At 48.9% G+C, this 15,958-nt stretch overlaps 2 protein-coding genes across 2 annotated transcripts in view; one reads left to right on the top strand and one right to left on the bottom strand.

Moving 5' to 3' along the window:
• Nucleotides 1-10,925, bottom strand: part of JAKMIP3 (Janus kinase and microtubule interacting protein 3) — a 135,819-nt gene extending 124,894 nt beyond the window's left edge. The window contains 1 exon segment of the mRNA XM_050805555.1: nucleotides 9,470-10,925. The gene's annotated coding sequence lies outside the window, so the exon portion shown is untranslated.
• BNIP3 (BCL2 interacting protein 3) overlaps nucleotides 1-15,958 on the top strand; it is a 200,426-nt gene that overhangs the window by 100,978 nt on the left and 83,490 nt on the right. The window lies entirely within an intron of this gene.

Genomic DNA, 15,958 nt, shown 5'->3' with positions numbered 1-15,958 from the left:
ATGGTGAAATCCCGTCTCTACTAAAAATAGAAAAAATTAGCCGGGCGCAGGGGCGGGCGCCTGTAGTCCCAGCTACTCGGGAGGCTGAGGCAGGAGAATGGTGTGAACCCGGGAGGCGGAGCTTGCAGTGAGCCGAGATTGCGCCACTGCACTCCAGCCTGGGCGACAGAGCGAGACTCCGTCTCAAAAAAAAAAAAAAAAAAAAAAAAAAAAAAAAAAAGAAGGACTGTGAAAAGCTGTAAATTCATTTGAAAACCCTAAAGCAAACACTAAAAATTCAGTTAAAAGAGAGGTGTAATCCATACTACCCAAAGCAATCTACAGATTCAATCCCCTCTATCAAATTACCAACATCATTTTTCACAAAATTAGAAAAAACAACCCTAAAATTAATATGGAGCTCAAATGGCCAAGGGAATCCTAAGCAAAAAGAACAAAGCTGGAGGTATCATACTACCTGATTTCAAATTATACTACAAAGCTATACTAACCAAAACAGCATGGTACTAGTATAAAATAGACACATAGATCAATGGAACAGAATGGAGAATCTAGAAATAAAGCCACACACCTACAACCAGCTGATCTTCAACAAAGTCAACAAAAATATGCACTGGGGAAATGACACCCTTTTCAATAAATGGTGCTGGGAAAAATGGATAGCCATAATTTGGAAGAATGAAACTGGACCCATACCTCTCACCATATGCAAAAATTAACTCAAGATAGATTAAAGACCTAAAAGAAAGACCTAAAACTATAAAAATCCTAGAAGAAAACCTAGGAAAAACTCTTCTGGACATTGGCCTAGGCAAAGAATTCACAACTAAGTCTGCAAAAGCAAACTTAATGAAAACAAAAATAGAAAAATGGGACTTAAACTAAAATGTTTCTGCACAGCAAAAGAAACAATCAACAGACTAGACAGACAATCTAAAGGATCGGAGAAAATATCTGCAAACTATGTATGCAACAAAGGCTAATATCCAGAATCTACAAGGAACCCCAAGAACTCAACCAGAAGAAAACCCCATTAAAAAGTGGGCAAAGGATAGATATAAACACATTATTCAAAAGACAAACGGCCAATAAACATATGAAAAAATGTTCAACATCAGTAATCATCAGAGAAATGCAAATCAAAATCACGAGATACCATCTCACACCAGTCGGAATGGCTATTATTAAAAAGTCAAAAAAATGGGGCCAGGTGCCATGGCTTGTGCCTGTAATCCCAGCACTTTGGGAGGCCGAGGTGGATGGATCACTTGAGGCCAGGTCTCGAACCAGCCTGACCAACATAGTAAAACCCCATCTCCACTAAAAATATAAAAATTAGCTGGGCATGGTGGCACATGCCTGTAATCCTAGCTATTCAGGAGGCTGAGGCAGGAGAATTGCTTGAACCCGGGAGGCAGAGGTTGCAATGAGCTGAGATCGCGCCACCGCACTCCAGCCTGAGTAGCAGAGCCAGACTGTCTCAAAAACAAACAAACAAACAAAAAGTCAAAAAATAGATGTTGGTGAAGATGCAGACAAAAGGGAACTCTTATACACTGCTGGTGGGAATGTAAATTAGTACAACCTCTATGGAAAACCGTATGGAGATTTCTCAAAGGACTAAAAATAGAACTGCCATTTGATCCAGTAATCTCAACATTGGGTATCTACCCAATGGGAAAGAAATCATTATAAAAAAATATATCAGCTCTCATATGCTTCTTGCAGCACTATTCACAATAGTAAAGATAGGCCAGGGGTGGTGGCTCACACCTGTAATCCTCGCACTTTGGAAGGCCAAGGCAAGTGGATTGCTTGAGCCCAGGAGTTCGAGACCAGCCTGGGCAATATGGTAAAACCCAGTCTCTACAAAAGAGACAAAAAAAAGAATAGCCAATTGTGGTGGTGCACACCTATAGTCCGAGCTACTTAGAAGGCTAAGGTGGGAGAATCACTGAGCCCAGGAGGTCAAGGCTGATGTGAGCTGAGACTGTGTCACTGCACTCCTGCCTGGGCAACAGAGCAAGACCCTGTCTCAAAAAAAAAAAAATTAGTAAAGATAGAAAATCAAAGTGTCCTTCAGTGGAAGATTAAAGAAATTGTGCCCTACATACACATACACATACACATACACATACACATACACACACACACACACACACACACGGACTACTACTCAACCACAAAAAAGAATGAAATCATGTCTTTTGCAGAAACATGAATAGAACTAGAGGCTATTATCCTGAATGAAATAACTCAGAAACGGAAAGTCAAATAAATACATGTTCTCACAAGTGGGAACTAAACGATGGGAACACATGGACACACAGAGTGGAACATACACTGGAGACTATAAAAGGTGGAAGGGTGGGAGGGGTGAGGGTTGAAAAATTAGCTATTGGATACAGTGTTCACTGTTCAGGTAATGGGGACACTGAAAGCCCAGCTATCACCACTGCACAACATACATACATAAGAAATCTACATGTGTACCCTAAATATATAAAAATAAAAATTTTAAAAAGAGAGGTATAATGAATAGAGGCCAGTAATGGAGATAAAATAGGATCATAAGAAATACTTAATCCAAAGAAGGCAAGAAAAGAAGAGATAATACCAATAGAAAATAAAGAGCAGAAAGCTACATCTAAATCCAACCACATCACTAAATATTAAATGTAAATGGACTAAACAGCATAGTTGAAAGGCAGATATTTTCAGATTAAAGTTTTATTTATTTATTTATTTATTTGAGACAGGCTGTTGATCTATCAACCAGGCTGGAGTGCTGTGGTGCGATCACGGCTCACTGCAGCCTTGAACTCCTGGGATCAAGTGATCCTCCAGCCTCAGCCTCTCAAGTAGCTGGGAATATACCACACTACAGTTAATTTTTTAATTTTTTGCAGATACAGGGTTTCACTATGTCACCCAGGCTGGTCTCAAATTCCTGAGCTCAAGTGATCCTCCCACTGCAGCCTCCCAAAGTGCTGGGATTACAGGTATGAGCCACAGCACCCAGCCTAAACTTAAAAAGGCCAGAATCTACTTTGTGCTCTCTGCAAGAAACCCATTTTAGGCCAGGTGTGGTGGTTCATGCCTGTAATCCCAGCACTTTGGGAGGCTGAGGCAGGCGGAACCCTGTTTCTACTTAAAATATAAAAATTAGCCAGGGATAGTGGTGCATGCCTGTAATTTCAGCTACTCGAGAGGCTGAGGCAGGAGAATCACTTGAACTGGGAGGTGGAGTTTGCAGTGAGCCGAGATCGTGCCATTGCACTCCAGCCTGGGCGACAGAAGTAAAACTCGGTCTCAAAAAAAAAAAAAAAAAAAAAAAAAAAAAGAGAGAAACCCACTTTAAATATAAAGGCATAGACAGGTTAAAAATAAAATGCAGGCTGGGCGTGGTGGCTCACGCCTGTAATCCCAGCACTTTGGGAGGCCGAGATGGGCGGATCACGAGGTCAGGAGATCGAGACCATCCTGGCTAACACGGTGAAACTTCGTCTCTACTAACAAATACAAAAAAAATTAGCTGGGCGTGGTGGCAGGCGCCTGTAGTCCCAGCTGCTTGGGAGGCTGAGGCAGGAGAATGGCATGAACCCGGGAGGCAGAGCTTGCAGTGAGCCGAGATTGCGCCACTGCACTCCAGCCTGGGTGACAGAGCAAGACTCCATCTCAAAAAAAATAAATTAAAGATATAAAACAAAATGCAAAAAGTTATATAGGGATAACAAAGGATATACATAATGATACAGCAGCCAATACATTGAGAAGACATGCCAATCTTAAATCTATATGTACCCAAAATACATAAAACAAAAACTAATAGAAACGGAAGTAGAAACAGGGATATTCACAGTCATACTGGAGACTCCAACACTCATCTCTCAGTAAGAGATAAAAGCAGTGCAGAGAAAATTGGTAAGGATATTCACTTCCTAGGATTGAAAAAGAAGCAAGAGAACATTTGTAAGGACATAGAAGATTTCACCACTACCATCAACCAAGTTGATCAAATTGACATCTGTAGGATATACCACCCAACAGTAACAATATGTAGTATTTTGATGTGCACATAAAACATTCATCAAAATAGACTATTTGCTGGGTAATAAAACAAATCTCAACAAAGTTAAAATAATTGAAATTATCAAAGTATGTTCTTTGACCAAAAACAAATTGAACAAGAAATATGTAATAGAAAGATATCAAGAAAAAAATGAAACATCTGGATTAAAACACACACACACACACTTTTAAATGACCCATAGGTGAAAGAAGAAATCATAATGAAGTTATAAAAATATTTTGAACTGAATGAAAATACAAGCACAACATATCAGAAGTTGCAGGACACAGCTAAAGTGGTATAAAGAGAAAAACTTACGGCAATAAAGGCTTATATTGAAACAGAGGAAAGGTCTTCAATCATAATCTAATCCTACTTTATGCTTTCATCTTAAGAACACAGAAAAAAGAAAAATAATGCAAAGTAAGCAAAATAGAAATAATCGAGATCCTTATGCATGGATGGGAGCTGCGAGCCTAGCGCTTGTGCTTCTGAGTGTGGCCATCAGCTGGAGAAGAAACCATCTCCTCTCTTCCTGAGTTGGCTCCAGCCAGCGCTGCAGCTGCCCCAAAACTATGACATGTGCCACCATGCCCAGATCATAGGGCCTTTGGGGGCTCTTTTAAAAGCCATAAAGACCAAGCTCTTCTTAAAGTACACAAGCATCTGTGAAAACTGAAAGGGGAGGTACCAAGGTCTGTTTCAGAAGCTGGACCCCGCTCCCCTTTGGACTTCAGGAGTAAGTAGACAAAAGCATCTACATAAAAGGAAGAGGGTCAAAAGGCCTTCTGGGAGCACCGCTGCTTCACAAAGCAAAGATCATGCGTGGGGATTAATGATCTGAAGACATCAAAAAGCAGCAGAGTGTAAGAAGCGCTGTTAAAGGGAGGACAGATGAGGCGTGGTGGTTCATCCCTGTAATCCCTGCACTTTGGGAGGCAGAGGCAGGCGGATCACCTGATATCAGGAGTTCAAGACCAGCCAGACCAACATGGCGAAACCCCATCTCTACTAAAAATACAAAATTTAGCCGGGTGTGGTGGCAGACACCTGTAATTCCAACTACTTGGGAGGCTGAGGCGGGAGAATTGCTTGAACCCAAGGAGGCGGAGGTTGCAGTGAGCCAAGATCACGCCACTGCACTCCAGCCTGGGCAACAAGAGCCAAATTCCATCTCAAAAAATAAAAACGCAATTAAAAAAAAAGGGGGGAAGACAGTACTGTTTAGACAGAGGTGGATCAGGTGGAGACACTCACTGGGAGTTGGTGCCTGAAGCCCCCGCAGGGCGGTATACCAGCAGCCACACCTCTCACCGCTCCTGATGCCACTGGCTACCTGCCAGCCCCGTGTCACTCTCTAAGGTATGGGGTAGGCTGCAGAACTCCCCATGTGGGTCACACTCTACTGAGGACGGAGCCCCATCTGTGCTCCCATTGTGCCCTATGCCATCAGTGCCCACACACAGGGTGCTGGTGTCACTGAATGTTGGTGGAATGGATAAGCAGCAAGGGTGGGCTCAGGAAGCCCCCGCATTTCCAACCCAACATAACCACCACACTTTGCTTCTTTTTGCTAAGTGTCACTGGCAGGTCCTTCTGTCCATAGTTACCTGTTCTTCCCACTCTGAGACCAGAGCCGTGGTGCAGGCTACCAGGTGCTACACACCTGCCAATTGTGCTCTTTAATAAAACTCTGAAATGGGCATGGCCACTGGCCACAACAGGAGACTGACCACAGAGACCTGCACGCAGAGGGGGATGCCAGACCTACACGTCAGACCACTTCAAACAGCAGAGCTTCAGCCCAAGTCCTAACTCCTCCCCATCGGAGCTCATTACCAAAACACCCACAGCCACCTTGAGAAGGTCGTCTGGGGGACCCTGGTGAAGATGGGATGGATTTCAAGCCCCTTCCTGCTCAGACCCACCCCACCATCATCAGGATGGTACTGGATCTCAGCTTAACGCAAAACAGGTCAGTGTGGACCTGGGAAAACGTGTCCTCAGGGGCATAACACAGACCCAGCGTCCCTTCGGAAGAAAACCCGAGGCCTCCAGATCCCTCCTCTGGCCTCCCACCCCTGGATGGGTGCTCAGAGTCCTCCCCAGGCAGGAAGACCTGGGGTCCTTCAAAGTCAAAGTGGTCCTGGGTCAACCACCCACCAGGCAGGATGGATCCTGGGAAGAGCAACAGCTGGGGCAAGTTTTAATAATTTTAATCAGCTTCCTGCCCAGGAAGAATGGCGCCGGAGCAGGATTCCTCCTTACCCAATTAAACACATTGGATCAGTCCAGCTAAAGACGCTCAACCTCAAACTCAGCCACAGGCCGAGCACTCAGGCCAGCAAGGTCTGCCAAGCCTCCTGATCCAGCACATTCGCGACCTTCCCCTTCAGTCACATCCTTCATCCTGAGCTGGCCCGAGTCACTTTCCCTAGGTTTGAATTCAGCTTCACTTTGAGGCCCTGTTTTTCTGGAGACCAATTCTCTGTGCCAAGGAGGGGGTTTTCCATGATGCCCCTGCCCGCTGTGCTTGCTTGGAAACTGGCGACCACAGGACATTCCTGATGTCACGTCCTGGGGTCATCAACCCCAGGCAATCAAGAACTCAGCTCCTGAGAGCCTTCCAGAGGGACCCCAAAGGAAAGCAAGCATGGCCCCTGTCTGCAGCAGACCGGTGTCTGATAAATACAAGTCGTCTGCAAAGAAAGCAGCCCCGGCAGCTCCTGGGGCTGAGGTGTAGGACAGGACAGGAGACACCTCCGGTCTCCGACTCCCAAAGCACGTCTAGCTCACATCACTCAGACCTCAGCTTGGAGTGCCAGACCAACAGGGCCATGTTGAAATAAGAAACACCTGCCTGGCCGGGCACGGTGGCTCAAGCCTGTAATCCCAGCACTTTGGGAGGCCGAGACGGGTGGATCGCAAGGTCAGGAGATCGAGACCATCCTGGCTAACATGGTGAAACCCCGTCTCTACTAAAAAATACAAAAAAATAGCCGGGCGAGGTGGCGGGCGCCTGTAGTCCCAGCTACTCAGGAGGCTGAGGCAGGAGAATGGCGTAAACCCGGGAGGCGGAGCTTGCAGTGAGCTGAGATCCGGCCACTGCACTCCAGCCTGGGCGACAGAGCGAGACTCCATCTCAAAAAAAAAAAAAAAAAAAAAAAAAAAACACCTGCCCAAGAGGTTCATGGAAGAAGCCTAGGAGGCCAATATAGGCTCTTTCAAAAAGAGTCATCTCGGTGGCTGGTGTCCTGAACTTATTCAATCCCTGTATTAAAGAGGGCTGTTTCAGGGTCCAAGTGGAAAATTAACACCACCATCCAGCCCACATCCTAGCTTGCCTGTCTGGAAACTGAGGAGTCAAGGAAAAATAAAAAGATATGGCATTGGTCCTGAATGGAATTCAGTTCATGGAAGCCCACAGTCCACATGGAAACCCACAGTCCACACAGAAAACAGTCCACATGGAAGCCCACAGTCCATATGGAAGTCCAGAGTCCACACGGAAGCCCACAGTCCACATGGAAACCCACAGTCCACACAGAAACACAGTCCACACGGAAGCCCACAGTCCACATGGAAGCCCAGAGTCCACAGAGAAGCCCACAGTCCACATGGAAATCCACAGTCCACACAGAAGCCCACAGTCCACCTGGAAGCCCAGAGTCCACACAGAAGTCCACAGTCCACATGGAAGTCCACAGTCCACACAGAAGCCCACAGTCCACATGGAAGCCCAGAGTCCACACAGAAGTCCACAGTCCACATGGAAGCTCAGAGTCCACACGGAAGCCCACAGTCCACACGGAAACCCACAGTCCACGCAGAAGCCCACAGTCCACATGGAAGTCCACAGTCCACACAGAAGCCCACAGTCAAGATCAACCTTCCAAGAGCGTGTATAGGACATTTACTTCTCTTAGAGCAGCTGGATCCAAAATACGGGGACTGAGGCACAGCTGACTCTGGTAGCTCCCTTGCTGTGCGACCACCACCTGGTCATTTGGATATCATCAGTTAGGACCTAAAGCAGTAAGGTCTTCCTAGGGCTGTCGGGAGAGAAACAGGAGCTCCGTGCGTGTTCTCTGCCACAGCATGCCCTTAGGTTTGACAGGGGTGCCCTCAACTCACAGGACAGGCAGGGAAACCTCGGGAATAACAGGCTTGCCAGTGTGCTCCACCCAACCCTCAGCCTTAAGAAGGAACGTGAATGTGGCAGGAGTCTTGTCTTCTACAAGCACAGAATGACCCACTTTGTGGGATTCTTAGGGAACCTCACCCAAACGCCGGCCTTTTGCCGGTAATGCTGTGAAGGTAAACTGAGGGTCCTGCCTTGGCCCAGCTCACTTTCCTCTTCTGCTCTCTTCTCGGGAACTGAGGTGGCGTTTTACCACAGACCTGCTCAAAGGCCTGGATCCGCTGAGAGAACTCTCAAATCTACAACTCCAGGCTTGGTTTGGAACGAGAAAACCGTTTTGTGACTGGCTCTCCCACACTGTGAAAAACAAAATCAATGGCAGCAGCAAGCATTTACATCCCCAGGTGCTTGCATAGTTTCCTGGCCAGTCTCATCTACATCTCCGCAAACATCAGTACGACAATGTATCGCCAAATTACCTGTGATACCCTTTCCACCACAGCCCTGCCAGCCCCCGTCAGCAGTGGATTTTCTTTGAACAACTGTAGAAACTGAGGCATGGTGCAATAACTTCAAAGAAGAGTGAATTAGCAACTTAATAAGCTGTCGTTTCCCAAGAACCCGGAGTTCCTTGCATAAGAAGTTATATCAATGAGCGATGTGTGATTCTTGATTAAGTTTTAAAGAGAAGACACCATCCAATCAACGCACAGGTAGGTGGTGAGGCCTCAAGCCATAAAGATGACCTAATTCTTTAAAAGGAAAACAAGGAGCAAAAAACTCCAGCCGGTTACCCCACGTAGCCAGGAAGCACCCGGCCGCTGCAGGCCTCCCAGGCTGTGCAGACAGCTCTCTGTGCTGTGTCCGTGGGATTCTCACCACAGCCGGCAATACACAGACTCAGCCTGGCCTCCCCACCGCACCCCACCACGGCTGCCGTGTGAACAAGCATCCGCTTTACATATGGGATGAAACACACACCCATGCTTTAAAGGAGAAACCTACTACTCGGAACGCAGGCCCAAGCCTCCTCCACATGTGTGCATGAGCACGAACGTGAAAACGGACAAATGAAGCGTCTTCCTCTATGATCGTCCCTGCACCCTCAGAGGACAGACCCCAACCTGTCAACTTCCCAGCCACATACGTGTGCGCGTTAAATACAGAAGAGCACCCAGGTGGAAAGAGCCTGCACAGAAGACAGCCCGAAACGAAACCCACAAAGCCTCTGCAGCATTCAGAAAATAAACACTCACATTCCAAAGCTCCCTGTCGGCTCCTCTCTCCCATCGCTCGACTGTGAGAATCTTTCCCAGCTCGTCCAAGACTCAGTCCGGCTTTTGCGCAAATCAGCTCCAAGCTTCTATGACTCAGCAAAGAGCTCGGCTTTTATTTTTCAGATGGAATTTACCACGCTGTGACTACATCCAGGGGGAGGAACCATTTCCCCGAGCTGTTTCCGAGCAGAGCCCGTGAGCCAGATCGCCCAAGCGCTCCCTGTGCACAGTGAAGGCCAAGCACAGAGGCACCCTCTGAGCCCCCAGCCCAGCTCCCTGCAGGGTGCAAACAGACGCTTCGGGCTTCTCGGTGGGGAAGGGGCCTGCAGCTCTGCATGGCTGGCCAAAGGCACAGGCACGCAGGTGAGATCCTGGCAGCAGCTCGGTTCTATTCAGATGCAGAGGTGGCCTGGGCTCCGGGTTGGCCCGGCGGCAGTCTCACGTGAAAATCAGCCAGTGGCAGAGGCCACGGCTGGGCCATCCCTGCCCGCGCTGCTCCCTTGGCTTCCTGGTTGCTCCAGGACCCGGTTCTGGCCGGCTTTCCCTCCTGCTTGGAGAACCCCCTTCAGGATTGCAGAGCGAGCGGGTCAACAATGGGAACGAATTTCCACTCTGAGGGTATCTATTTTAAATGTCAGGTGATAGGAGGGATTCGCACCCACTCAACTGGGAGGAATGAAAATGCAGACGGGAACCAGACACACGAGACCAGCAGCATTCCTGTGTGAAGGACAAGCACATGAGCTCTCCTGGTCCATCAGTCCCAGATGCAGTCCATAACCACCCTCTGGAAAAGCCGTGTAACTGAAGCTGCTCCGTAGAAAACGCAGGGTCCGACAGGGTTTCCAAGCAGGAGGGCTTTTGGAGTCCATCTGGGTCCGATTCCATCAAAGGAGCCTTGAGGGCTGCTGGTGCGGGTGGCCTGAAGCTCCTGCCCTGCCTTGTCTCCAGCCACCAGGGCCTGCGCTGAGGCTGCATCGGAGCCTGGACCCCAGAGCAGGCCTGCAGGCCCAGGTTCTGGTGGTCAGCCCGGGAGGACCCTACATCCCCTTTGTTCCCAGCCCACTCTGCCTCAGTTCCCTTGCCTGCACCCTGCCTGCCCTCTCAACCCACCTCTTCTAGTCAAGGCCAAATGTCACTTCACCCCAAAGCTGAGACCGGCCGGCACCACCCCGAGAGGAGCCCAGAGTGAACGCCGATGACAGCATGTCAGAGGATGACACGGGGCAGGCCAGGACTTCCGGTTGTATCTGCTGTCTGTCTAGATCTGGCTACCCTCGTAAGTTAGAACAAGCAATAAAATTGTCCTGATTACAACCATGGCCACACGTCTGGCCAAACATACAGGGTGCAACAACCCTCCGAGGGTCACGCATCCTGACTCGTGTGACAGAGCTGCCCACTGTCCCTGGTTACCAACCATCGCTGCCTCTGTCATAGGGGAGGCGGCTGGAGCCGGGAGGCCATGCAGCTGCCTCACAATCACATCCCTGTCAGGTCCCGGAGCTGGATTCAGACCCAGGACGGTGGGTCCGAGATCCAAACCCCTCCCATATCGCCCCGAAGCAAAGAGGGTTCCCACACCGGTGGCTCGGGGTCCACGCCCATCCCTGTGGGTGGTTCCTCCTCAGCCCAGGCAGGCCACAGGGACAACCTTCCGGACACGGGCAGTGCCCACTCAGCCCAGGCAGGCCACGGGGACAACCTTCCCAACACGGGCAGTGCCCACTCAGCCCAGCTGTCCTCCTGCCGGAGTCGATCCTGCAGAAACAACACAAGGATGGTGTGTGCACAGATTTGACTTTAGTCCAAATACTTTATAGCACCTACCCCGTGCCAGGCACTGTTGTAAGACTTTAAATATAACTCAGGGATGATTATGGCAGTGTTGTCCATAATATAACAGTGAATAATTGGAAACGTCCTAGACGTCCAATAACAGAGAAGCGATTTAACAAGCGATGGGAAACGCACATACATCCAAATACAATGGGGCCATTTAAAAATGTCCCCAGTCCAAGCTTAACAGAAAGATGTAAACAACGTGTTAAGTTTTTTAAAGCCAGCTATAAAAAAGCGTGTATAGTATGATCACATTTGTTTTTAAAAATGCGTGCCTCTGTGTGTTGCACTCGAAAAAAATAAAGCCCGAAAGTGTCGATACTGAGCTCTAAAGTGGCTGTATCTCTAGATGATAGGATCTCAGGTGACTTCATATTTTTGTTTTGTATCTTTCTGAATTGTATGGGGTTTGTTTTTTTTTTTAGAATCGGAAACAGTATTTTTAGAATCAGAAAAAAAAATCTGTTTTCATTTTCGAACTGATGCACATGCATGTATGTGCTTTTGATTCCTGCAGTAAGCATGGCCTTTGCAGATGCTCAGTCCTTACACCAAGCCCAGAGGGAGACACTGCCTCTTCCGAATCCCCACGTTGGCCGAGGCGGGGAGCGGGCAGGTGCTGGGGCCTGACGTTCAAGCTCAGGGAGTAGCCTGTTCTTTAAATGGCATCAATTTTTCTAGTTGTAAAAGTGAAATGTGCTCATTGTAGAGGATTTGGAAAATAAAGGAATAGATGAATAAGAAAACCATCCTTGCTAGTCTGTGAGAAGCTGAGCTTGAGCAGGGCCTCCCAGCCACATTGCCAGCTCCACCCTAATTCTTCCAGATCCCGGAAACTGAGCCTCAGCACCCGGGACAGAGCCGGCACCCCCAGGACGTGTTCCGAGGAAAGGAGGCTTAAACAGCAGGGCTCACTTGTGTCACAGACAGGGTCTGGGAAAACCGCGACCTCCAGAGGGTCTCTACGTCTCCCATGGCTGCCTCGCCAGGCACCACGAGGCCCAGGTCCAATCCCACAGCCCATCCCTGGCTTCCCTTTCCCACCCACAGGCAGTTGCCACTTGTCCTTTCTGGGGGAGCTTGGTCACTCCCCACGATCACTCCCAAATCCAGGCTCTGCTGCTCCACTGCTGATTCCCAGACCCACCCGTCCTCCTGCCAGCTCGTATCTCCATACTATTCCTCGGGGGCCTCTCAGACCCGGCGGGTCCAAAAATAACCTGCCCCACCCCAAACTTCACTCTTCCTATTATATTGCAGGTCCTGACACAGCCATTCACCAGTTATTATCCAAGCAAAACATGGCTGCCTTCCCTTTCTCCTCTCCTCCCAGACAGGCCTGCGCCTCCAGGCCCTGCACACAGCTGTTGGACCCACCACCAACCCAGCTCCTGTCATGCAAAGCTACCTCCTCCTGGAGTCCCGCCAGGACTGCCCCTGGGAGCCCCATCCTCGGTCCCTCCCTCTCATGACAGACCTGTTTTTATTCCCATGCATGGCTCTGTATTTTTACTACGTAACTATGAATTCATCACCACTGCTTTTTGTGTTTTGGAAAAACAGCATAATTGGCATCATACCATACATATCCTTTCGCAATTTTCTTTTTTCACTCAACATCATGTCCTTGAGGGCCATCCACACTGATGCGTGTAGATCTTCATCCGTCTTCGCTGTATCCCCACGTATGAAGTAACCGTGTGTTGTGTTGGTTTCCCACCACCTCCTGGCTGATGGGGAGTCAGGCGGCTTCTCTTTTCTCATCTTTGTACATGGTGTTGCCATGAGCGCCCCTGCCTGTGTCTCAGGCCCCTCTGCTCAGGAGCCTTCAGAGCAGGCGCTTGAATGGGAGGTGGTGGGGCTGAGGGACAGCCATCTTTGACGGTCTCAGCACCGCAGGCTGCTACCCAAAGCAACGACCAGGATGAGCGCCCGTCTCCCGACACCTCCCAAGCCTGATGGACAGTGTGAGGGGTGGAGAAGATTTCTCCCTGTTGAATTTAACGTGTATTTCCTGAGTACTAATGATCAGCCACTCACTGGCTGCCCAGGTTTCTGCATCTGGGCTCGCCCGGCCCCTCTTCCCCTCTGTCTCTGGGGCTCATCATCCGTGGCTTTCAAGGAGGCTGTTCTGCGATCTGGATAGGAGTCCTGTGTTGGTGAAGCCTCTGCTAGTCTTTGCAATTTTTATGTTGCCTTCCATTCTCCAGAAACTTTCAAGTGAACCATTTTACCCATGTTTTCCTCTGTTTTATGTTATTGTTTAGGAAATGTGTGTCTCATACGTGAAAACATCTTCCCAGGCTTCCTCCTAAAGGTTTTCACCCTTGGGTCTTCTCCGTGTGGAAGGCCAAGCGTGCACCCTTCCCCACTGAGAGCCCGGTGCTACCCCTGACCTGACAATGCCAGCTTGGGTGGCAGCTCTGCTCCGTTTTCGGGGACCCTAAGTTCTCTACTGTGATGGTCTCTGTCAAGCTCTGCCCCAACGTGCCTCTATTTAGTGATGTAATTTTCAAATTTGGCCTATGTCAACTTACCAAGCTCAAAAACTGGTTTCGATTTTGATGGGAATTATGAGTTTATAGATTAACCGGGAGAGAAATGACATCTCTTTGACATTGAACCTTGCCTGTGAACATAGGATAGTTCTCCATTTATTTAGGACTTCTTTTATGTCTTCAATGAAGTTACATAGCTTTTCCCCAAAAGGTTTTGCACAACTTGTGATACATCTAACTCCTTGGTGCCTAATATTTGTGCTGCCATCACAGCAGGTGTTTGTGCTATTGATACCTTTCCTCACCATAACTAGCAAGAAGGTGGTGTTCAGGAGTCCTATTGACTTCACGTTTACCTTATACTAGCAACTTGCTGAAATCTATTAGTCCTAAGAGTTTGTTTCTATATTCTCTTGTATTTTTTTCCTTGAGATGGAATCTCACTCTGTTGCATAGGCTGGAGTGCAGTGGTGAGATCTTGGCCCATTGCAACCTCCCCCCACCCCCAGGTTCAGGCGATTCTCTTGCCTCTGCCTCCCAAGTAGCTGGGATTACAGGCACCTGCCACCATGCCCAGCTAATTTTTCTGTTTTTAGTGGAGACGGGGTTTCACCATGTTGGCCAAGCTGGTCTCAAACTCCTGACCTCAAGTGATCCGTCCGCCTCAGCCTCCCAAAGTGCTGGGATTACAGGCATGAGCCACTGCGCCTGGCCATTCTCTTGTATTTTCTATATAGAAAATCATTTGTGAATATTTTTGGTTTTTTCCTTCCAATCTTTATACTTTTACATTATTTTCCTACCTTTTTGTGCTAGGTAGGGTTTCCATGACACGAAACATCATTAGTCATTCAGGAGAGGCAAACTCATTCACGAGAGACAACCAGCACCCCTCTCTCATTCCTGTCTTACAGGAACATGCACCAGGGTCATTGCAGGATTTTGGTAGGTTCACTACCTCAGGTTAAAGACTGTATTCCGAATTCGCTAAGTGTTCATTTTTTTAAAATTCTGGATGGGTGTTACAATTCATCAAGCACTTTCTTTGCATCTACTAGAATAGCCTATTGTTCTCTCCCTGTCTCTTCAGAGCCTGCCTGTGCCTGCCCCTGTGACTGCCCAGCCCCCACCCCCAACTCCCAGAACCTGCCTGACCCCCATCTCATCATCAGCCCCCAGTGGGTGGTTTGCAGTCAACACGATTGCATTATTTCCAGCCTCAAACTTGGGGAGGCAAAGACCTGGCTCTTCAAAGTCCCCTGAAATGTTCCCCTACCCAGAGTCAGTGGAAACAGACAGTCTGCCCTCTCTTGATGCTGAGGTGGCTTTATTATGTCCAGTATCACAGGGCACAGTGCATCGAGGGTCCAAGCTCTATGCCAAGGTCTTCGCAGCAGCTTCCTTCAGCAACGTTTTATCTCCTCTTCCTGTTCCCAAGAGAGCATGAAGATGCAGCCTCTGGCTCCCAGGGACAGCGTGGCCTGCCCACCCCAGCAGCTGTGGCTGTGGCTGTGGCTCCAGGGCTCACGGCTCCACTCTCCTCTGTCCTTTTCAGCAACCCAGATCAAACGCTGCCCATCCTCCCTCCCTCTCCCTCCTCCCCCTTCTCTCTCAGTCCCTCTGGTTCTCCAAGGTAAAGTCAGCTTATATCTGGGAATTTGAACACCTGTGAATTGGCAAGGCCAGTGACAAGGGACAGGCAGGGTGGAGCTGGGATGCCCTGGCACTGGCCCCCCTCCCTGGGGACAATTTCTCGCCTGCCTCATTCTTGTAGGTGGGTGGGGCCCTCGCCACCACCACCCAACTAAGCAGCTGCTGCGATCCTCTGAGGCCGCTCTGGCATCTCTGAAGACTGCTGGAGGCTGCATGCCCTGAGGGGTTGGCCTCAGCACCCCCAGACATCAGGATGGTGGGGGCCCAAGAGCCCCAGAAAGGGACAGAGCCTCAGGGCTGGGCCTGGCTTCCTCCTGCACGGGGCAGCTGGGTCATCCTTGCTGTGGTCACCACACCAGGCTCTGTTAAGTTAGAAATAAACAAACGTGGGCATTTTCCCCCTGACTTGAACAAGTCAATCTCTTGCATCTTCATCTCCAATAAAATGGAAACTATTGACTCATATCAAAGACTT

This window comes from Macaca thibetana, chromosome 9, assembly GCF_024542745.1.
Source record: "Macaca thibetana thibetana isolate TM-01 chromosome 9, ASM2454274v1, whole genome shotgun sequence".
NCBI lineage: Eukaryota > Metazoa > Chordata > Mammalia > Primates > Cercopithecidae > Macaca > Macaca thibetana.
Note: the sequence above shows the minus strand (reverse complement) of the source record. Positions and strands in the feature narration are given on the sequence as shown.